Source organism: Mus musculus, chromosome 9, assembly GCF_000001635.26.
Source record: "Mus musculus strain C57BL/6J chromosome 9, GRCm38.p6 C57BL/6J".
NCBI lineage: Eukaryota > Metazoa > Chordata > Mammalia > Rodentia > Muridae > Mus > Mus musculus.
This window is the reverse complement of record NC_000075.6, coordinates 96,729,203-96,753,060: the sequence shown is the minus strand read 5'-3', so window position 1 is coordinate 96,753,060 and position 23,858 is coordinate 96,729,203. Positions and strand designations below refer to the sequence as shown.

At 44.3% G+C, this 23,858-nt stretch overlaps 1 protein-coding gene and 1 long non-coding RNA gene across 2 annotated transcripts in view; both read left to right on the top strand.

Annotated features, from left to right (window-relative positions):
- The first annotated feature begins 229 nt into the window (after positions 1 to 229).
- Positions 230 to 21,486, top strand: E030011O05Rik (RIKEN cDNA E030011O05 gene). The gene is made up of 4 exons (NR_015511.2): positions 230 to 676; positions 1,678 to 1,759; positions 20,748 to 20,813; positions 21,319 to 21,486. It is a non-coding gene; the product is annotated as an RIKEN cDNA E030011O05 gene (long non-coding RNA).
- Positions 21,386 to 23,858, top strand: part of Zbtb38 (zinc finger and BTB domain containing 38) — a 48,909-nt gene continuing 46,436 nt past the window's right edge. The window contains exon 1 of the mRNA NM_175537.3: positions 21,386 to 21,769. The gene's annotated coding sequence lies outside the window, so the exon portion shown is untranslated. The remainder of the gene's footprint in view (positions 21,770 to 23,858) is intronic.

Here is a 23,858-nt window from a genome sequence, read left to right as displayed (position 1 = left end):
TACAAGAAGGAAGATACGTGATAGGGGAAGTGAGAGGGTCCTGGGGGAACCCCTGTTCTTCCAGGCTTCTCGGTTACAGAGAGTGGTCTCACCCTGGCTGTACAGGAGGGCGATGCCCTTCAGGGAGGCCTTGTTGAATCTGTCTGGGACTGTTCCGGAAGGAGGAAGGGAGGCGGGTGGGGCGGGGAGACAGCTGGAATGTTCTGGCCTGCTGTTCAGCGCAGCCAGCCTGCAAGAGAGGAGGGCCTCTGGACATCAAAGGTTCCTTTTGTCCCTTTCCGAGTGGCAGGGCAGCCGGGCCACTGGCTATGACTCAGGCCTGGCCCTGACGTCACCCACGGCTTGCCACTGGCCTCGGTTTGCAGCCAGGAACCTGGCCAGGGAGTGGTTCTCATAGCGGCAGCAAATCTCAAAACCGGGAGCTCACTGCTGTGCTCTCCCCATCTCCCCACAACCCATCTTAACCTTTTTTCTTCTTCTTTTTAAGCCGTAAGGCGGCCTTTTCTTATAGATCAACTTTCCAAATCTAAGCAGTCAGAATGAGTGACGTCATGAGAAAATTATGTGGAGCACATCTCAACCAGGAGTTGAGGAATCCAGAGGACGAATGCGGTTGGTAACTCCTGAGCCCAGGGAGTTGGCAGAGTGTGGGCTTCCAAGGAGCCAGCACCTCCGAGTAAGTGAAGGCCCACCCTTAGCCCCTCAGTCATGGCCCAGCATTATGGGCGCCATCTTGCTCCTGAGAGCTGGGCCTGGCAGGCCGAGACCCAGAGAGGGTGTGGGGACAGCCTTTGGGACTCTTTCTAAATACAGCCTCAGAGGGGCCTGCTCTCTCTCTCTTCCCCACAGAGCCAAACAAGAGTGCAGAAGCAAAAGCTACTCAGGGGGAACACCAGGGACCAGGCTCCTCGTTTTCTCTCCCAACCTGAGCCCTGCTTCAAGAAGGCCAAAATGTTTGTTTGGGGGTCTGGACTGCTTGCTTCATGGATCTTCTATGGGGTGATGAGACTTAAAAGCAAGCCCCATTCTAGGCAAACATATGCTGCCAAATAGTACTTTCCCACTTTGGGGGCCTGGGGGAAGAATGGCAAGCCTGTTAGGAAGGGTCCTCAGTCTGCCATGGGAGCTTGTTCACCACTCAGGCTGATGCACCTTCATCGTCTCAGGGCTGTCCTGGTTAGGGTTCTTTGTTTCCTCTTAACGCTGCCGCGGGGAGGTTAAGCGCAAAGGTGAAACGTAGGTTGTCTGTTTTAGTTTTGTCTAAAACCTCCTAGGTCTAGGCAAAACCTGTCATTTATATGTTCTAGAAGTTTCTACTCAGGAAATTTCAGTTTCTGTGAAAAGCATTTTATGCACATGCATGAGAACTGCGGAGCAGACAGGCATAGATATAGATTTCCCTCTGTTCTTCTGGCTTCTCAAGTCACCTCCCGAGTGAGCGTCTATTTTCTGTGTGTTCTTCATTAATGTATGAAGAACAGCACACTGTCTGTTCTTCATACATTAATGTGGTTTCGGGCACTATAAAAAATGGACCTTACTTTAAGGCAATGCAGAAGTTTGTCATTTAATGGAAACACAAATTCATTGTGAACAAACTCCCTGTGTGATTAACTATCGCACTTTAATATATGGTTTGTAGGTCTTGTGTTTTACTTTTTAAATATAATTTTACAGACCGAGCTGTCTTGAATTGAGGCCATGACGTCCTACTGTTCCTGTGGCTGAAAGAGCTGAGTGCTGTGTGACAAATACTTTGGTGAGTCGTATATTTAAGTCTCTAATTCTACTTTTTTTTTAAAGTTTTAGAATAATAAAGAAAAGGGTGGTACAGGGCCCAGATACTTCTGCACACAAAGGCAACAGTTGTGTCAAAGAGGACAAATGTCCTGACAGGCTTATTGCTATTATAGAACCCAAATATAGATTGGCTCAAACACAATAGTGTTTACCTCTTGGTCATGCGACAATGCAGGTTAGTTGGGGGTAACTGTTTTTCATTCATTCATTCAGATTCAAGGCTGGGGGGTATAGTTCAGTGTGAGACTCCTTGCCCAATGTGTCCAAGTCCCTGGTTTGATCCTCAACAAACACTAACCGAAACAAGAAAATCAAAGTTTGAAGGAGGCTGCGCGTGGTTTTCAAAAGTCACGGGTCTATCTTTGCTTTCCTCTGTAGGAGGAACGAAGACCGTGAGGCGCGTGCGTGGGAGGGTCTTATGGTTGGAAGTTGCACGCATCATCTTTCCTCACATCTCATTGGCTAAGTCCAAGACACATGACTATAGCTAACTAGAGAGAGCTGCTGCTCCTCAGAGACAACCGGGGAGAATTGCTGGGAAAATGGTAATTTTCTTTGACATTGAATGTAAAAACTTGGAAACACTCAAATATAAAGCTGTAGAGTAGAAGTGATGTGTGGGGGTGGGGTGGGGTGTAGATGTTAGAAGATGGGCTGGCAAAATGCCTCATTTGCTGCCCTTGGCAGAGGACCCAGGTTCAGTTCCCAGCACACACATAGGGGTTCACAACTATTTGTAACTCCGGTTCAAAAGGATCTAATACCTTCTTCTGGCCCCCTTGGGCACCAGATGTGCACACAGCGCACAAAATACTTCCAGGCAAATAAGTGTGTACACATAAAATAAAAAGAAATAAATCTTTAAAAGAATATTAGAATGCCAGGCAGATAGCTGCCCACTAGTAAACCCAAGTAGGAGACAGAGGCAAAGGGGTTGCTCGTGAGTTCAAGACCAACTGGTCTACATAGTGAGTTCCAAGCCAAATAGGGATACAAAATAAGACCCTATCTTAAACCATCAGCAACAAATTATGGGAAATGCCAAATTCCCTAATGGATACTCATAGGTTTTTACCTGGTCATGTGGACATAGAACAATAAGAGAAATTTCCTAAGATGCCTTTGTCCGTTCTCATCTTAAGATGAGGTAAACGTATCCCTGCTGCCAGTGGCCAGTGCAGCAGGAAAGGCATGTCCCCTACCCCCTTGCCATCCCTTTATCCAATCATTTGTTCAAGACCTTTTCTTGCTTTGTTCCTGATGTATCTTGTGTCAAACAAACTGGATTGAATTTCTCAATGGGATTCTGCTCCCACAATCATGAGCTACAGTAATCTATCAAACATCCCTGGAGTCCCGAGTCTATGGTTCTGCCCAGTCCGAGGGACTTGGGCAACTGTTCAATCCCATCTGTCCCAGGCCCTGTGATGCTTAATTAATAAGAGGAGTCCTCTAAGAAGAGACCTTCAAATACATGAATTAGAAAAATATTTTAATATAAACTAAAAGACTTGGGCAGGAACATTAATGCTATCCCCCCGCCATCAAAATATAAAAAAATTATCCTCGATGTATAATTCCAGCTTTTTCTTTCCAGGCAAAATTTCTTTTGCCCAAACAGTGAGAGGTAAAGGTATGAGGCCTACTTGGAGACCCTTAGCTCGTTTTTGTACTCTGTGTAGATTTTCAGTCACTGTAGGTCTTTGTACAATCCTCATCTCGCTGGTAAATGACAGGGACGAACCCCAGTTAAGTCTCTGCCTGGATTCCATGGTGCATAATTCTCTAGCTTTGTGGTCAACATCTGTCTAAACAGATTCGGTCTTGTCGCTGGCCTTGATATTCCTGGCTTCCATATCCCCACCCCGAAGAATGAGCATTGTCCCTTGTGTGGGAGGATCTGTTACTGGCCAGTTTGATGGCCTCTTAGATCGCTGTTTGTCCCTTCACCTCAGGAGTGGACTGAATAAATAACAAGTTAATTTTTTTTTTCAAAAAATGCTTCTAGCCCTGAAAGTTCACCTTCCAGGGTTGTCCAGGACTAAGTGTCCGCTGAGCTGGGGGCTGGCTGGGAAAAGAGTCAAGAGGCTGAGGGTGGGGCGTGCTGCTCACTGGAAGCAGGCATCTGAAGGAGTGAGTTGAGAATAAGAATAAGGTTTGTAAAAGTCTCAGCTTAACAGATTCTCAGGAAGCACAGAGCTAAAGGCCACAGTCAGAAAGAGTGGTGTCATGGTCCACTCACTTAGGAGAATGGCTGTGCTGTGAGAAGCCACCTGGCACAGTAACCAGAGGAGGATACATTGATTTTGGCTCACGGTTCCGGCGGATTCACTTCATGGTTATTGTGCTCTGTGCTCCCGAACAGAACATCACATCCTGGCAAGAGCAATGTGTGGTGGTGGAGGAGATTCTCATCATAGATGCAAAACAAAAAGGCATCTATGAAAGAGATCTAGGAAGGGACCAGGGTCAAATAGAGCTGTGACAATATGGCATCGCTGACCTGCATCTTTCCAGCTAGATTCCATCTGCCAAAGTTTCCAGAACCTCCCAGGGTTATCACCAGCTGAGATCCATGTGTACAATCGAGGAACCCATGGGGGATCATGTCCTATTCCAACCATAATACTGACTAACCATGGCTTGTTAATTTCAGCTGCCTTCTGATAGGATTCACTCCATGCACCCAGCATTCCAGATTACACAGGAGTGATTTCTGACGTCCCTAGCTACATTATGTGACAAGGAGAGGTGTGTGACCGGCAAAAGGAGTCATCAGGACTTCACTACAGTAAGCATGAAGTGTCTGAAAGAAAGCCACAGATCCTCATGGCCATTGGCATTGTCAGGATGGCAGGCGTGGTGACCCCAGAGATGTCACCAACCAGGCAGGGCTGTGTGCAAGCATACATTTCATATTTTTAGTATTTGACATTTTTTTAAAATGGCATCAAAATAGATCTCAGTGGGAAAGGGGGCTTTCATAAGTTGGTTTCACTTTGATCTCATAGTTTATTATTTTTCCACTTTAGTTATATGTGAGTTGTGTGATCCTCATTGGATACACCACAGTCTGTGCAGAGTTAGGTCACCTGAAGATGTTTGTCTGACCTTGTTTGTCCGTGAGGAAAACTGGCAAGTTGAACACAGCAGTCCCACACGGGCAACAAGCTGGCCCAGTTGGTTATTTTGACCTCAGGGCCTTCGTAGTTCGCAAAGCACGGAAGCGTTAGCTCCCTTCTTCCTGAATCCGAGTTATGAGTGCCCTGTTACCCCTTTTATTAGAGGATTTTGCAACAAGCTCACGTCATATTTACGAAAGCTAAGCATTCATAGTAATTGGGCTTTGTCATTTCTCACACTGAAATCCCCTAGTTCTCGCCAAAAACCAGTTTGGAAAACACCACACAAAAGAGTTTGGGGTTTTGTTTTTAACTCAAGAAGCCTCTGGCTTTTACCAGAATCTTAAAGTTCTTTCCCTCCTCTAAAATAGTGGGTGTTTTGTTTTGTTTTGTTTTGTTTAAAAAACTGCAATGGTAAGACAGAGTGAGCGAGGTTCTACCTGCAGAATGGTTTGGGCAACACGGGAACGTGAAGGCTAAGTCAAGAACACGCTGTGAGAACAGTTATCTCCCTCCTGGTTAGTGTTGGTGTCTCTGCTTTGGAGACTGCTGGGAAGTAGCACTGTTTTGAAAAACAGAAAAAAATTGTCTCTGAATCATCTTTCCTCTGTGATCTTTAGCAACATGCCTAACCGATGAGGTACGACTACTTCCAAGCCCCTTGATAAGGTCTGACTGGACCAGAGGCCCAAAAGGCTTCAGTAACATCTTTGAAAGAAACTGGTTGAGTTCTCTCTGTGCCAAAAGCCGATTCCTGGGATTCTACTGAGGATCCTAGCACACGGGAACGAAGAGGCTTGATCTCTACCCCGTGGACGATATCTTACTTCTTTTGTTTCTATGATAAAATAATCTGGCAAATACAACTTTGGGAAGAAGGGGTTTATTTTGGCTAGGAGGGTCCAATATGGTAGGAAAGTCACCGCAACAAGAGCTTGAAGCAGCCATACAGGGCACATCCACAAGCAGGAAGCAGAGAGCAATGAATGTTAACACTCGGCTGTTCTTCTCCAGCTCATACAGTATAGGATCCGCACTTGGGGAATGGTCCTGCCCGCCATCAAGATGGGCTTCCCCACAAAAGTGAGCCCAATCGAGACACATTGCATCACAGACATTCTCAGAGGCTGACTTTTAAATGACCGTTTCTCACACGTATACTTGGAGGCCTGAGTGCTAAGTGACGGTTGAGCCTGTCAGGTTGACACTGAACACAGACCATCCTAGAGGCCTTGACCCTGAGCTGTGCTTCCCAAGCATGCAGCAATGTCGTCAGTCGGGCTGATGTAACTGGGTCACGCTTCTATCCAGAATCTCACCGCAGGCTATCATCCCGAATCACGGAAGGAAAGAAATAGCCAGTGAGAAGGCCTTTCTCATTGACTTAAGTTCCTTGGCATCTGCTATCCCAAGGTTGCCTTGCAAAAGAAGTAGCTTAGGATCGCCCCAGGGATAGATCACATCCTACATTTGCAGCTAGACCGTGCTTGGCTAGACTTTCGACTTTATTACAACACTTCTCTCCCTTTTTTCCATTCTATATAAGACAAATCCCTTTGTAGTTTGTTTTAATCTTGGCTGTTGTTGTTTGTTGGGTTTCTGTTGGTTTTGTTGGCTTTGTCCCCTCTTACCTAACGGTTGTTAGGTTTTTATTGTAAACATCTTTGCAGATCAACAAGTACTCTTTGAAAACATGGTCTTTAATGACTATTATCTTTGCACAGGCATATTTTCATTTAGCCCCTTTTTAAAAAATGGCCATTTTGATTGCCTCTGGTGCTCCACTGTTATAAATATGTAAACACTCTTGTGGGTGTTGATGGGCACCTTGTGAATAATTTAAGAAAAATTCCCACAAGTTGGACAATCTATTTTTTTAAACTTACCAATTAGTAAATTCTGATCCAGAAGGGCATCAGTGTCTATGGCAGAACTTGATCCCCTTTGGTTTCTTAGACAAAAATGCACATTCATGGGTCCCAGGGATATCAGAAGTTCTGATCACAATTTCAGGCATTTTAGATCTATCCATATCACTTCATGGGTTGGCCAACCATGTCTAGATTTCACCTGCTATCTTTCAGACATTATAAATATACATTTTAATGAGCCCTTGATATTCATATACATGTCAGAGCCTGAGACCTGCTTATATGTTACACATGCAAATATGTCTAGTTTGATACATATTCATTCCATTGGTATTTATTACACAGAAAAAAATTAGGAAACCCTTGGCTAGTATATTGTCATATTCTGTATTGCTATAACAAAACACCCGATAGATAAAAATATCATTAAAAAGGACATTTATTTAGCATATAGTTCTGGAGGTTCAAGAACATGGTGCAAACATCTGCTCTGCTCCAATGAGAACCTCTGGGCAAATGACATCACAGCAGCGGAAACACCTGTTACACAGAGAAGAGGGATCCAGGAGAGGTGCCAGGTTTATTTACAGCAAACATTCTCATGGAAACTAATCCCACTGCACAAGACCTATGATAATCCCTCCTGTGGACAATGCCCCCATGACCTAATGACCTTCCAGGAGCCTCACTTCCTAAAGATCTCACAGCCTCAATACTGCCAAGCCTCAGCACATAGACTCTGGAGGAAAAACTACCAAGTCCATAGCACACATCCAAATGAGAAATTATCTTGATTCTTTTTGGCTTCTGAGTTTTTGCTTTAGCTGGTATGTTACAGCACAAAGGTAACCAGGAAACCAGGTTAGACAGGGAACCAGGAAACTATTATAAACATGAGAGCAATGCAGTAAACATAGGTCATTTACTTCCTATGATCATCCACAGATTAAGGAGCAGAGACTGAACTAAACATAGGACCCAAAGATACCTAACCTTTTAGTAGCTAACAGAAGGAACCAACAAGACTGACCCCTGAAGCAGCCCCTTGCCTCAGCCAGGGAAACTGTATCATTTCAGAGAACAGATAATGGTCCCTTGCATCAGTACAACACTGCAAAAACCATCAACCCATATGTCATGTGATAATCTGACAGCCCCCACTTCCTCTCATTCTCTAACTCAGCTGTCAAGGGGGTACATCCTGACTTATGCGTCTCTCTTCTCTCTCTCTCTGTGTGTGTGTGTGTTTCAAGACCAAGTTTATCAGTGTAGCCCTGGCTTTCCTGGAACTTGCTCTGTAGACCAGGCTGGCCTTGACCTCAGAGAGCTCAGGTAGAACATGCCTCTGCCTCCGGAGGGCTGGGATTAAAAGCATGCACCACTGTCCTTTGCCTTTCAAATTCTGCCTCTACAGACTGTTCCACTGTCCACAGTCCCCCTGTTCACATTCAAATACCATAACCCTCCATGTAGTTCTGTGCCTACCCATAGTCATACTGTCAGCTGGCGAGGGGTGAAACCCAGTGATAGCACGTCTCCATGCTGAGACACCAGAGAAGCTGCTGTCATGACCAATCCTACCATTTCATGGCTGGCCTCAGTCCCATAGGTAACTCTCTTGATTCTTGGCTTTCTAGTCCAAAGTTATGGATACAAGCTCAGATCAGCCCGGATTCTAATGGTGTTTACAATCTCCCTCGAGTCTGGGGTTCAACTGATGGAGGCTGATATTTCAGGAATGGCTGGGGCAATCATGTCCTTGCTGTGTTTGCTCCATATGAGGTTCACGTTCCTGATGTCCTGCAAATTTTTCTTCAAAACAATTTTTTTTTTAGCCCTGGGAGTAGTGGTGCACACTTTTAATCCCAGCCAGAGGCAGAGGCAGGTGTATCTCTCTGAGTTTAAGGCCAGCCTGGTCTTTATACTGAGTTCTAGGACAACCAAAGCTATATAGTGAGACCTTGTCCCAAAACAAACAAACAAACAAACAAAGAATTTTCAGATTCATATTTTATGTGTATGTGTGTCTGCTGGCATGTATGTATGTGCACCATGCACCTGCTGCCCTCAGAAGCCAGAAGAGCAGGTCAGATCCTCTGGAAACTAGAGTTAGCAATGGTTGTGAGCTACCATGTGGGTGCTGGGAACCAAACCCAGGTCCCCTGCAAGAGCAGTGCTCTTAACCACTAAGCCATGTCTCCTGCTCCTTCAAAGCCTACTCAACTGATGCATCTTCTGATACATGACCTTTTGGTCACTCAAAGGACTGGGTCCGTAGGCTAGGGAATTGATGAGACTGATACTTCGGCACCTAACCAGTGAGAGAGGGAAATCAGGGTTCTGTGACATCTAGATGGGGTTTCTGCATCCCACTGCGGGATTTCCAATTTCACATAAGCAAAAAGCAAAAGGTACTCAGTAGGTCTTCTAATGGCCAGGTACTGCTGGTGTCCTGACTCTACCTGTCTGTGTTGACTCCATGCCTCATCTCCACTATGAGAGCAGCATCTACCCAGTCTACAGCCATAGTTGCAGGAAAGATCTAGCCCAAGAAAACTCTGTCCCTTCCCCATGAATTTGTATCACCTTCCTTGCCCTGTAGAAGTGGTGCCACTTGTCCAAGAGGGCCTTGGCTCAAAGAGGTTCAGCAGTCCCTAATGGGACATCCCATTGCTGTTGCCAGGAGCTACTTAGCAAACCAGAGGAGGCCAGTCATTTCTCACCACCTAAATGTCGGGCAGCATAAATGGCCATGTAGACAGTTACCAGGAAAGCTGGAACAGGGAATGTTTTTGTTTTTGTTTTTGGGGACCATCCTACCCAGGATCAAGAGCCCCAACTTTATTTCCATTTTATTGTAGGTGAGCAAAATGAGCTGCTAGATACCTACAGGAATTACTCAAATACTAAATACTACTGTCAGTGAGTACAGGCCAGCGTGTTGGGAAACTGGAGGCCTTGTACCTTGCTGGTGGGAATCTAAGATGGTGCGGCCATCCTTTGAAACAGTTGATAGTATTCTATTTGTTGTTTTGTTTTGTTTTGTTTTGTTTTTAAAGACAGGGTTTCTCTGTATAGCCCTAGCTGTCCTGGTACTCACTTTTTAGACCAGACTGGTCTCGAACTCAGAAATCTGCCTGCCTCTGCCTCCAGAGTGCTGGGATTAAAGGCGTGCGCCACCACGCCCGGCTAGTTGAAAGTATTCTTAAAATGTAAAACTTTCTTTCTATACCTCCCAACAAATCCTCTCCTGGATACTTACACAAGAAAGATGAAAGTGTACATTCACATAATGGTCTGCATGTAAATATCCATGGCTTTGCACATAACACCTAAAATCTAAAAGCCAGATAACTTCAACAGGGGAACAGAGAGCCAACTGTAGGGTGTGTAACACTGTCTGAGGAAAGGACACCTTTTTTTGCTGACAAGTTGAAAGGATCAGAAGGTTTTTTATACAGGGTAAAAGAAGACCTATTTAGAGGGTTATACATTAATTGGAACTAAATGGCAGTGAGGAAGGTGAGCGCCAAGGCTGCCAGGCTCCAGCACTCGGGTGATGTGACTCTAAAGGAGACCATGGGAGTGGTGCCGATGGACAAATCTGTGTCCAGGTTGATGCTCTCTGTGAAAACATGTTACAGAGCTATTGAAACACACTAAGTTCATGTAAAAGCCAGAGAACTCGGATAGACTCCATCCCTGGACTCAGAGTCAGTGTCCTAATTTTTCCATTTTATCGTAGGTGAGCAAAAGGGGCCGATACATATATCTACAGGAATTACTCAAATAGAAAATACTACTGTCAGCAAGTGGAGACCAGGGTGTGGGAAAACTGTGTACCTCATAAGATCCTGCTAGAGTACTACACTTCCTACCCACTTCCTTACTTGCAACAGGGTCTCACCCTGAGCCCAGGCTAGACTTCAGTTCCCCACTCTCCCACCTCTGCTGGGATCACAGGTGTGTGTCAGCTTCCTATACTCTTCTTGTAACTTCTTGTCACACACACACACACACACACACACACACACACACATTGCCCCAAAAAAGAAAGAAAATGTTATTTTTTTAATTTCTTAATTTTTGTTTTCAAAACAGGGGGCTGGGGAGATGTCTTAGCAGGTACGAGCATCTTTTCTTCCAGAGAGCTAAAGTCTGCCTCCCAGGACCCGTATCAAGCTGCTTTCAAACACAAATAACTACAGCTCCAGGAGATCCAGTGCCCCTGCCCTCCACATACACATATCAGACGCAGACACACATGCATAATTTAAAATAAAACAGGGTCTGGAGAGATAGCTCGGTGCTTAGGGGCATGCATTGTTCTTGCAGAGGACTCGAGCTGAGTCCCAGCACCTGTATCAGACAGCTTACAACTGTAAGTTCAGCTTCAAGGGATTCACCATGCTTCTGAGCTCTTGGGTCATGTGTGTGCATATATGTGTCTGTGTCTGTGGGGGGTGGGGCGCACGCGCGCGCACATACACACACATATGTGTACGCTCATGCACGCACATACACACAAATAATAATAAAAAATTTGAATAATAAACATTTTTAAAAGGTTTTACAAAATGAAAAAAAGAAGCAGGGGACATTCCCCATCCCAGAGAAGCAACTCTCCTATTGCTAACTTGGCCAGTCGGTGTCTAATGTGGGGTTGGCCTGTTCCATGTCCAGGCAGCTGTGGCCACACCCTCTGCTCCCAGACATCCCAGCTCTATGGGATGACAGCTCAGATATTCCTACAGTCAATGTGAACGTACCCTCTTCCTCCTCCCTGAGGCTGTAACGTCAAAGCTAGGTAAAGACCCCGAGAGCTAGGAAATAGTCACCCAGTGAAAATCGGGCCAACCATCCTTCTCGCCTTGCTCTGTGATTCCGTTTCCAGTGCTCTGTCTGGTCTGCACTTCATGCAGATCATTCTCTTCACCTCTAGCAAGGGGCCCCTCCCTAATGGAGGGAGATTAACCCTTCTTCGCTCCCTTTCAATCTCATTTAGCTGAGAGCGTGCTTCTCACAGCGCTGCTGGCTGGGCAAAGAGCAGGGCGGAATGCTCCACAGCGAGATGGCTGCCTTCCCTTTGAAGCACAGGAACTGCGGTAAACACCTTCTTGCCCGACTTGGCCCTGAAAAGATGGTTTTGAAACTGAACTTGCTGTGAGTTGCCTGGGTCTGCAGTATGGAATTGCATAAGAATGTGGGCATTTAGGTCAAAGGGGACTCTGAACTCAACACCTCAGAACCTGTCATCATGGAACTCACGGCTTATTTATTCCCTGGTCCTGCAGAAGGGTCTCTGGCATCCCTTAAGATTCAGGCCAAGCTGGGCTGAAGTGTATGTGACATCCTGTGCGGAAGTGATACATCCACATACAAGCCACTGTCCCCATCCCATTTCTAGCCTCAGTAACTAGTTTCTTGCCATGTCTTTGTGCGCGCGCACGCGTGTGTGTGCATGTGTGTGCGTGTGTGTGTGTGTGTGTGTGTGTGTGTGTTTCATTTCAAGGCCATGAGAAGAACAAAAGTGTGAGCTTTTTCAGGCCTGGTGGTGAGTTGGTCATCAGGGCAGGGACAGAGGCAGTTTGGGTTGCTGATAACTTTTTGTCAGGTTTGTACCGCGATTGGTTTCGAAGCCATGGTGAACAACAGAAAATGAAACTCGCAGCTTATTTTTAGCGGTTCATGCTAACTCATGAGATGTTTTTCTTTGCAAACCAAATAGCAGAAAGGTGACTTCAGCGAACTAAATTTAGACTGCTTGACTTACAGCAGTTAAGCCCGGTCGTCTGCTACTACCCACGTATCAGAGGCACTTGGACCTAGGGACTTTTGAAGCTATACTTACGATTTTGTTTAAAATTATTTTTAGTTGCGCCTTTTAAAGATGTAAGCGTACTTGCTTTGGGGAGGAACCGAGAAACACATTACAAGCGCTCATCGTCTGGCATCTGACCATTTTTGTGTAATCTGCAGCAGCTTCATAAGCAAGCGACAGTCTGGAATTTGGTCTAAAAGGAGTCAGTCTATGAAATCACTGAGAGCAGAGCTTTGCAGTGTAAGGAGTGTGTTTCTCTCCCGCTGCCAGGGTTGCTAGGCGTGCGGTACTTACTATCTTTGAACTTGAGACAGTGCAGATGGTATTTTCTAAACCATCTTCCTGCCTTACAATTCTCTGAAGCACACTCCGGCCCCAAGGGTCTGTGGAGATGACGAGGTCCTCTCTGGAGGCAGAGGTGGTCTGTCAGTCCACCATCATTTGCATTTTCCATTTCCTCTCCCAGAAAGGGTAGGTTTCCCTGCTTCTCAGTCAACACGGGTTTTTCTTTGAGGAGTGAGTGATGGAACTTTTAAAAGGTCTTTGAAGGGACCCCCAGGGCCATTCCTTCACACATGGGCCAAAGCTCTCCAGTTCTAGACAGTATCACTACCTAAAATGGAAGATGCCCCTAGTAGTAAGGGAACTAGTGAACGAGTTCCATCCTTGAGTTAGGAGTCAATAGCAATGTCATTGACTCTACTGAGCCATTCCACTGCATGAGGCAAAGCCCCAGGAGCCTGGGGAGACACAAAGACCCCACAGGAGACAAGCCCAGAGACCCAGGTAAAGACAGCTACTTGGCTACTTCGATATACCAAATGCCTACCGTGCTTCTGTTCTGTCCAAGGAAAATGGGGTCACTGGGGGTATGTTGGTTGAGCTGCCTTGGCTGAAGTGAGGTACACAGTTGAGATTCTGAGGTACAGACTCATTTATCTGACAAAAGAAAAGACCAGGCACTCCTAGGTTAAGCCTGGGAACATCTGTTGTCGAGGGGAGGTACATATAGGAAGGGAGGCTCCTCTTACATGAGGTACATGGTATAGTTCCATAGGAGCCGAGGGAGGCATCGTTCTCTCACAGGAGGTACATGCTATTCACTCAAGGAAATCTTGTTTATAGTCCAACCTTTCTTTTTCTACCTGATTTCCATTCTCTCTAGAAGAAACTTAGCTAGACTAGCCTATCGTCTTGTCTGTCTGTATGTGTGGTCAGGGGCAGATGATCATAGTGTCAAATGGGCCTGGTATGGGAATGCCAGTGACCCACATGGACTCAAGGTCATCTAAATATTGTTCTTCACATACCACCCTTCAAATGCACTGGGAAACAAGAGCAAAGATCATGTAGTTGCTAAGGCTGACATAGCAATGACCATTGAAAGGTGGCACGAGTTGAGGGTGTTCCATCTGAGGATGTCTGGTTGGGTTGAGGTGCACCGTCTCCTTCCCATCTCACCAGGGTGTGGTCCCCGAGGCTGTCTGTCTGATTCTTACCATCAGTCTTTCCCACTCGCTAATGGCTGGAAGTAGAAAGCCATTGTTTAAGACCTGAAGGCTTCTTAGTACTCCAACTACGCAGGCGCCCCTTCCATTCACCACCTCACTACACAGAATGAGGTCATCGTTTCCCGTCCCCAGGCAGGGTGGCGAGGGTTGCTAAGAAAGCCCCTTGGAGAGCCATCTCACTGGCTTACAAAACTGCTGACGACGAATCAGAATAATCTGTCACAGATACAGGAGGCAGGGGCTTGGAATCTAGCTCTTAGTCTACCCAACTGCGAAAGCAAGCTGGGGTGGGTTCTTTTAGGGTCACATACAAAATGGATTTTAGCTAGGAGTAAATAAATGGACAGTTGAATCCTAGCACCCAGGAGGCAAAAGCAAGCAGGTCTCTGAGTTTGAGGGCACTCTGGCCTAAATAGCAATCTCTAGGACAGCCAGAGCTACATAGAAGACGAGAGAGGGAGAGAGAGAGAGAGAGAGAGAGAGAGAGAGAGAGAGAGAGAGAGAGAGAGAGAGAGAGAGAAAGAGAGAGAAAGAGAGAGAGGAAGAAGAAGGAGGAGGAGGAGGAGGAATGAACAACTATTGAACATCACTCATTAAAATGATACATTTAAACACTTAGTTGAGAAAAATGTCTTAAGGTCTTACACAAAAATTAGGTTCATGACCTAAGTCATGAAAGAGAACTTAAATACCTTAAATGTTTTCCTACATTCAACTCCATTATAGTTCTTTTTTTTTTTTTTTTTTTTTTTTAATGCTGGAAAAGTGCATTAAAATGTAGTTGTGAGAGAAAGTGTAAATCCCAAGTGGAACTCCTTGGCTTCAGAATGGCCATTGTAGCTATGTGAAAGTTTTCCTTGAGGCGTATAACATTTGGGACTGCAAAAGTGTTTGAGTGGCTGCCTGAATCTAGCTATGTGGTGTTTTTATTTGTGAGTTCATTACAATAAAGTAGAAAAAAAAAAGTCTGCTAAAAGCCATGCAGGATTTGGAAAGGGCTGGGGAGATAGCCCCAGGTCTCAGGGAAAAACAAAATAAAAATGGAACAACAACAAGAAAATGGTGGACATCCATCCTGAGAAACAGCTACCACCCAGACTGAATTCTGCTCTCCACTGGCATGTGTACACATGGGTCTATATACACCCCCACACACACATATACCTACACACACACACAATAAAAATAAGGTAAAGGAAAACTGCGTGTTGGGGGAAAGGCCTCATAATATGTACTCGGTTTTCTGTTCAAGATAACAATACTGTTTGGAGTTGAAACTAAGACAACCTGATGGGTGCGTTGACTTTTTTTTTTTTTTTTTTTTTTGTAACTGGAATTAAAGTCTAGCTAGCCCATATAGAAGACACACAATCCAGGTATTTTATTCACAAGCCTTAAGCCTCGATTGGGCAGGTTTGGAGCTATTCTAACTCATTTCCCAACCATGATGTCCCTTGTTGTTTGCTGTTTCTCCTGGCCATGGGCTCATAGTCCATCTCCTCTCATGGTAGTCTCCTCCGCTCTCTGAGTCCTTTCTTCTTCATCTTCTCTCTCTACCTGCAACCCCCAGTCAGGTAACAGAATACCCGCCTACCTCAATCTATTGCCCAATCACAGGCTTTAGCCTGTTATTAACCAATTAACTTGGGGAGCAAGGTGACATAGCATCATTTATTAATATAACACAGTTAAAGTAAGTATGATTTTTCAGCTTTGATCAGTATACAGAAGTTTCTGACCAGATCTCTGAGCAAGATATAGCCATTGGAACTGTGTTGGACTTTCTCAAAAATGTCAGCTAAAATATTATCCCCCCCTTTTTTTTAGATTTTTTAAAAAAAATGTGTATGAGAGTTTTGTCTACATATACGTCTGGGTATCACAAGTATACCTGGTGTTCACAGAGTTCAGAAGAGGGTATTGGATCCCCTGGAACTGGAGTTACAGATGGTTGTGAGCCACCAAGTGGGTGCTGGGAATCAAACCTAGATACCCTGAAAGAAATGCCAGTTGTTCTTAACTGCTGAGCCACGTCTCCAGCTCCCCAAAATTATTTTAAGTGATAATCATTTTATTGACGGTGAGGCGGCACATACCTTTAATCCCAGCATTCAGGAGGCAGAGGCAGATGGGTATCTGTGAGTTTGATGCTAGACTCACTTACATAGTGAGTTCCTGACCAGCCATAGATACTAATTAATGCTTAAAGAAGGAAAGAAAGAAAGAAAGAAAGAAAGAAAGAAAGAAAGAGAGAGAGAGAGAGAGGGAGGGAGGGAGGGAGGGAGGGAGGGAGGGAGGGAGGGAGGGAGGGAGGGAGGGAGGGAGGGAGAGAGAGAGAGAGAGAGAGAGAGAGAGAGAGAAAGAAAGAAAGAAAGAAAGAAAACGCCCATATTGTTTCCAGGCCTGAATTTCATCAACCTTATAAAAATATTTCTGCCTTTTGTTTAAATTTTCAAAATTTAAACAAAAAATATTAAGCATGGTGAACATTTATTTTTAAAATCCAGTTGACTAGCTAACCTGACCATGAGCTCACCTGCTTGTATTTGATTAGGTATAAAATGAAGCCAGCTGCAATGTTTAAAGCGTGAATGGCATCAAGAAACATAGAATCCAATTCAAATGTTTATAAATGGAGGATTCCTCTGGGACTTAGTGCCCTGACTTGATGTTTTTTTTTTTTTTTTTAAATGAGAAGAGTCGAGCTCTGTTCAGACTTGAATTATGTACTTTGCATAAGCCAGGCAATTTAACTTTAACCCACAGGCCTGGAAATAAAATTAGCTCCGCCTGCAGAGCACAGAGGCCATGGGCAAGCAAGAGCGTAAGTCAGAGAAAGACTCCTTGCAGCCTTGCTCTGGCCTCCAGTTTGTCCTTGCTGAATTATTTTGGGAACCATGTGTTTGACTTGCCAAAGCCTACAGTTTTTACTGTGGAAAGGGATTCCTGTTTAAGCTAATGTCTGTGCATATTCCCTGGGGATGAGGCGCATGCGATTTTTTAAAACCCCAATCGAATGCATATCTTTGCCACTTGTAATCATGATAAAGCTTAAATAATTCAGACATGAGCAAGGCTTTTTTTTTTCCCCTCCAGTACAAAACAAGATTTATTAGGTGACAGCATCTACCCAGACTCGTTCCTTAGAATATTTACAGCTAGAATTCATGTTTGTTTAAACCATGCAGGTTTGGTAAATATATCATGTTTGCTCACTGTTTAGGGAACATCACAAAATAACATCCAATATCTGTCTTTTTGTTTATTTTGACAAAGAGTGAACAAGGGTGCTCGACAGAGAGATGTAGAAACCCTAGACCTGACACCTTGTTATAAGAAGTACAAGTCTAGGGCCCAACCTCAGCCTCCAGCCTTCCCTATAAAGCAGTGGTTCTCAACCTGTGGGTCATGACCTCTTTGGGGGTCAAAGGACCCTTTGCATATCAAATATTTACATTATGATTCATAACACTAAGAAAAAAATTACAGTTGTGAAGTAGCAACAAAACTAATTTTATGGTTGGGGGTCACCACAACAGGAGGGGTTGTATTAAAGGGTCACACGTGGCATTTAGGAAGGTTGAGAACTGCTGCTGCTCTAAAGGAATGGACAGTGCTCATTCACTGGTCTCCAAGGAACCTGGGATGGATCATCACCGCTGTCACTGTCATTTATTATCCCAGACCGAGGAGGCACTCACATGGCTCAATGTAGTCACCACTGATTCTGTACCTTAATAATATATTGTGAGTGTGTAATGTGAATGTCCAGCCTTCAGATGTCATTCACGGGACTATCTCAACTGGCAGTGTGTGTCGAATGCCAACGTGTCTCCTTCAACTTTCTACTCATCTTGAAGGAACCCGGTAATGATATTTTTGAGAATTCTTGAATTTTGGTTTCTTTAAAAACACACACAGAGAGAGAGAGAGAGAGAGAGAGACAGACAGACAGAGAGATTAGGATGTGGGGCTGCTTCAGACTGTCCGAAGCAGCTGACTTAGGTTTGCCTCATGCTCTAGCAGTTGCATGATTTTGCCAGCTGTAGATAGTTTCTGCAATTGTGTGACGTTTGGAATTCTGGGAACTTTTCAGAGGGTGCTGGGGCCCCCAAGAGGCATAGTGGGTGGTTGTTATTAGTTTAGGGAGGTTGTTTTCAATTTGTTACTAGACTAGTCAAAGACGAAACAAAAGGAAAGAAATTAGATAAAAGGATCTCTTTCCCCTCTAGCCTTTTTTTCTCTCCTATCTAGTGTTAGGGGTGAAACAGGGGGAGGGGTGGGGATAAAGGCTGGGAATAATGACCCACAAAGTAGCAAGGACCAGCTATATATAGGATCCTGCTTTATAGGTGACCGTGTGGTAGCTAACTTGGTGCCTGTAACTCTACATAACTGTTTATTTCTAGACCCCCTCAGGAAAGAAGGAATTAGCCAAGGACACTCCATGCTAATATTCTGTCACTGTCAATGTCGATGTGACTCAGGGAGCAGTGAAGTGGGGGTCAGGAAGGCAGCTCCACCATTGGTGTTAGACCAGGAGCTACTGTTTCCCTTAAAGCCACAGGCATTTCTGGAGTACTCCTGAGAGAGAGGTGAGCTTCAACAAGCAGAGGGCTTGCTGTGGATCAGGAGGGACCCACCTTCCCCACAGCCTACCCCACCGACAGAATATAGCCTACGGGCTAGAGCGGGGCAGGGATGCTTTCCACCCAGCTAGAAACCACTTCTGCTCTGAGGAAGAAGATAGAATCAAACTGGAAACAATCCAGTTGTGGAGCCCAGTACCCAGGCTGAGAGTTTTCCAATGTATTTTCTCCTTTAAGCAATTTTTAGGACACATGAATGCTTTGCTAACCTCATTATATTCCCAGGCTGTCCTCACTGGAGACAGCGTCGCTGAAAAACTGACAAACCCAGAAGATAGTAATTTATGGTTGCATTGTTAAAATTAATTAACATTATTAGCATGTTTGATGACGCAATAGGCAATTAAAGTCTGTTGGAGAGATGAGATGAAAAATGTAAAGATACTACGTATTTAAAATCAGGCTCCGAACGTTTCATAGGCTGGCTGGCTTGTAGTGATGGCTCTGGGGGTGGGTATGGTCTCTTTGTAGGAAAGAATCACTTTGGTTTTCTTAAAAGTCTACTTGTTATACAGCATGTTTTTTTTTTCTTTTTTTAATCTGCTGGTGGGATCTTTTTAAAAAAAATCTACCAAGCTACTATTATTTCACTTTGATTTTATAGCAAAATAGTATTTGCTTATGAGGTGTTTCTTTTAAATCCTGAATAAGCTGCTATTAAACAGTTTTTGTTCCACATATTAAACATGTTGTTGAAATGTGAGCTGTGTGTGTGTGTGTGTGTGTGTGTGTGTTTGCGCGTGCGTGCATGTGCACACGCACACATGTGCACACATGCATATGTATATGTCTGAGGGAGGAAAGGTCTGTACCTAAGAAATCTTGAAGGCTTTTTTGAAAAAAATAATTCCTCATAATTATGAATTGGAGTCTATCGAAAGCAGCCTCCGTTTATTACGTACAGCCACACTAGATCCCATCAATCCTGAGCAGTGGGGGAGTGGCATGAAGAAGACATGAAATTTGGTGTCTGAGTAGACGAGATTTAATTTTCAGGAAACATTTCACTCATGAAATGGATAGCAACCCTGTATCAGCCCTGACCTCCTAATGTCAATGCTATGGTGCAAGTGTGAAGCTAAAATAAGCCTCTAAGTCAGACAAAGGGACATCGCCTCTCCGCACTCGTCTCTTCTCACCAGTATATACCGTCGCCAGCCTTTTGCTATTCCTATAACGGGCTTGTTCGCTTTGGAGGGGGAGGGGGAAGACAAATCACTCCTATGTTTGGAACATGGATGGTGGGCTGCTGTAAATCTTACTATTATTTAGGTTAATATTCTAAAGATAGCTCTTAATTCTTTATGAAGGCCAGCTGTACATCTGAAGGAACCTGACAGCAGTTCCTTTTTCTATACTGATTTTATTTGGTTTCACTGGCATCTTCATACAATCCTGTCTGCTGCGGTATCTGCCGCTCTGTACTGCAGATACATTTAGCTGGATACATTTACACCGCCTGTGGTTAAAGGTTATAGAACGGATACAGACAACTGATCATGCATTCTTCTACAAGCCTGCCGGCACCTTAGGGTTTTGAAAAGAAAAATCTACAAATGCTATTTTCTTTATCAGAATCCGTCTTCACTTGGCAGTAGCTTAATAGGTTTGTTGGGTTTTTTAAAATTATTATTATTATCTTTTTTACGTTTCTTGCTGCTGCTAGCAATTCTGTGAAATTAACAGTCTATAAAATGCATCCCCGAGCAGATACCTACTGTATTGCAAGCTTTCTCCAAGAAGAGGATATGACAGTATTCATTCCAGCTGATTTCCTTCCTTAGCACAAGGACTGTTTGATTTGCAGAAGCAGACGATTCATTCACTGTGCAGCCGCGCTGCTGCTTAAGTGCATGGAATGCCTTCAACTGCCTGGTTGCAGAATTTGGAGTTTGCTAAGCAGTGGTTAGTGATTGGGCTCATCTTGCATCACCACTTGATGGCATTTTTCTTTGTTCCCTCCTCCTACCCAGTTGAACCAAGACTCTGAGGCTGAAATGCAATGTCACTTACAACATTAATCAGATCCCGCATTTAAGGTGAGCTATCCCTTGCCGCCGCCTCCTTCCCTCACGCTTGTGTGCTGCATGCAGTTTGCGTCTTGCTTGTGTGAGCCTAAGATGGCAGGCAGGATTAGCCGTGCTGTGCCGTGTGTGCATGCTGTGTGTAGAATTCATTACACGTTGCCTAGTGTTTCAGATGTGAGTATGTAAATGCTCTTTATGCCACATCATCTGGTAGGGAAGACTTGTTTTGCCTCATTACAACCTTCGTTATTGCGACACGATCTTTCTTTCAGGATTCATTTGCTTCTGGGGGTTTGCTTTGCATCCCATTCAAAATAAGATTATGCCCTTTTTTTTTAAACAAAGCCAAATAAATCCCACAAAACCCTAAAACCCAAACGAGAGCAACAGAACCCTGTTACCAGATGGTGTCTCCCCGTCCTTCTTGCATTTGCTGTCTTTTAAATAATGTATGTTGTATTGTTAATTAATGTGAATATCAAATTAAACACCCGAAACTTACATGTTTATTACGCAGGTAGGAGGAAAGGTGGACTATTTTTAACTCCCAGCCACTGCATCCGGTGCAAGCAACTCCGGCTCTCACGTTTGTGTTTGCAGAGCCCGTGTCAGTGGTTTGATTTTCAGCAAATGTGACAGTGGCCTTTGCAGTGGTCAGCTCTGAGCTTTGAACTCTCAGAGGAGCAAAGGAGAAAAAAAAAAATTCAACACAGCACCTCCTTGGTTGCAGCCTCAGAGAATCCTTGGATAAGAAACTTCTTTTTTTCAGTCCTGTTTTGCTGTTGATAAATTCAGTCCTCGTGATCACGGGGCTCTCAAGCTGCTCGGCGTATGATTTTTGGTGTGTGTGACAATCGCATCTAAAACTTGTGAGCAAGAAGACGGAGAAATCAGTTGGTCTCCATCGCCTTACATAAAAATGGCCGAGCGTCTTGTTATGCTAACACTGCCCTGAGTGATACGCACAGGTACGTTGGAATTTGCATGCTTTAGAGACTTTTTTTTTCTTGAGCCATGCAGGAAAAAACATCAGATGCATTAAAATGTGACTTTTAAAATTAAAAACTAAGATCCCTGTAATATTTGGGGATGACATTAAACTGTATTTGATGGCCTCTCCCATCAAATACTGCATAGATATAAGCATAAACTTATGAAGTGATTCTGCTGTTAAAGTGGGGTGATTTCTTTTTTTAAAAAAAAAATTCAAATGTGGGATAGGTGTGGCGCCATTAGACAAAAGAAAAATTGGAAAAGTCTGGTGGTTTGGCTCAATTCTAGTTTGAAACTAAAAATCAAATAGGTTTTTGGAGACAATTTCAAAGAGCGTAAATAGGCTCAAAAGGAACTATCAAAAATGTTAATCTCTAAGGCGCGGACATTAACTGTATTTTATATGAAAGATGAAAATTAAATCTTTCAAAATCATATTTTGTCAAATACAATGATAAATCCACCATTTGTTTGTGCATGGAGCAGGGGGACGGGGAGTTATCGTTTTTAAAGGGAAAAAGGCTAAGTGTCCATGGCCCTCCTAGCTGAAATTGAGCTCCACTAAATGAAGCTGAACCCCTAGAACGGCTCACTGCAGAAATACAGTTGTGGCTCTCCAAGTGCCCAATCCTGGCATCTTTCAAAACCATCTCATGTGCCCTTTCCTTTCAGCCTAACCCCTCAAAAATATTTTAGTTTCAAATTAACACTGGGCCAGAACCTGTTTCCTTGGCAACTGACTCACATTTTAAAATGCAGTAATAGATATGCACAAAGCTGTCTTAGAAAAGGAGACACATGCCAAGTGAGAACCCTATAGTTGTGTGTCCTCTCCTACAGAATTCGAACTGGCTTTAGACTTTTTTTTTTACATGTGGTCTTCAAGCCTTCACATCAGCTCCATCTGCAATTGTACGGAGGCTTGCTTGGGAGAGCCCTTCTCTTCCCTTTGTGCTCAGTTCGTTCTAAATTAAGGTTTCCCTACCATTCACTCTAGAATGCAGGTCAAGGACTGTGGAGAGAGGTGGACTCTCACTCTCAGGCGCTCACCTGTGCCTCTGAAACAAAAGCTGCTTCAGAAATCCTCCTGCTTCTAACTTCCTCAGCCCTCCATGGTAACCTCCCAGCTCAGGGTAGATAGAGCTGGACCCAAACCCAGGCCTTCCTTCCCCGTGACAAGTGCACCCTGAGCCCTCATGGGAGCGTCTCTGTAGCTGTTGCCACATCTGAAACCTCTGGGAGCTGCTCCCAAGTGAAGAAATTTGAGCCTCAGAGCTGGATATGTAAATGTTTGTTTCCAGCAAGTCTCTTCCACTCCCTATAGCAGGAGCTGCATGGTCAAATCTCTCATGGGTTAAAGAGTGCTTGCTGTTTATTGTTATTGTGTTTTGAGGTCAACTAAATGATTGTCTTTGGAATCGTTCTGTGGCTCAGTTATATCAGAACATGATTCATCTAGCGATTCTGTTCCCTGGGCTTGCCGGAGAAGAGCTTTCTTTCTGCAACACCTTCCCCCCAACCCCCACCCCGAAAGGCTGCTTGGGAGCCATTTTGCTTCTTGCCCTGGTCTTAAAATGACTAAGTGCCTTTTGAATATAGTATTTATCAGACTGCAGACCACAGGGAAATGTCAGAAACCTGATTTAGGGTGGACATTTATTTTAAGACCAGCGTCATTAACAATTGCAGAAGGATGGGACCGATTGTCACTTGCTGCTGGACAAAGAGTGAACTCGGCATTTGTAGTTAAAACACTTGCTGTGCAGAAAGGCTCTAACAGAATGTCCTCCATCTTGATAGGCCAGCACAAATGAACCATTTTAAATGAATCTGAATCTTAGCTGCAAGATTCGGTGGATGACCTGCAGGTGACGTTCTAGCGTGAATGGATGCCTGATAGAGCCCACACTCTATGCTCTCTAGCCTTTTGTTCAACTTAAGCATGGTTTCGTCATCTTGTAGATTTTCATAGCTAATGATTTTTCTTTTAAATGACATTATCCATTTGTGTTGCTTGTAGTCACGCCTAACAGAATTTCAGATATAATTCACTGAGCCAGAAAA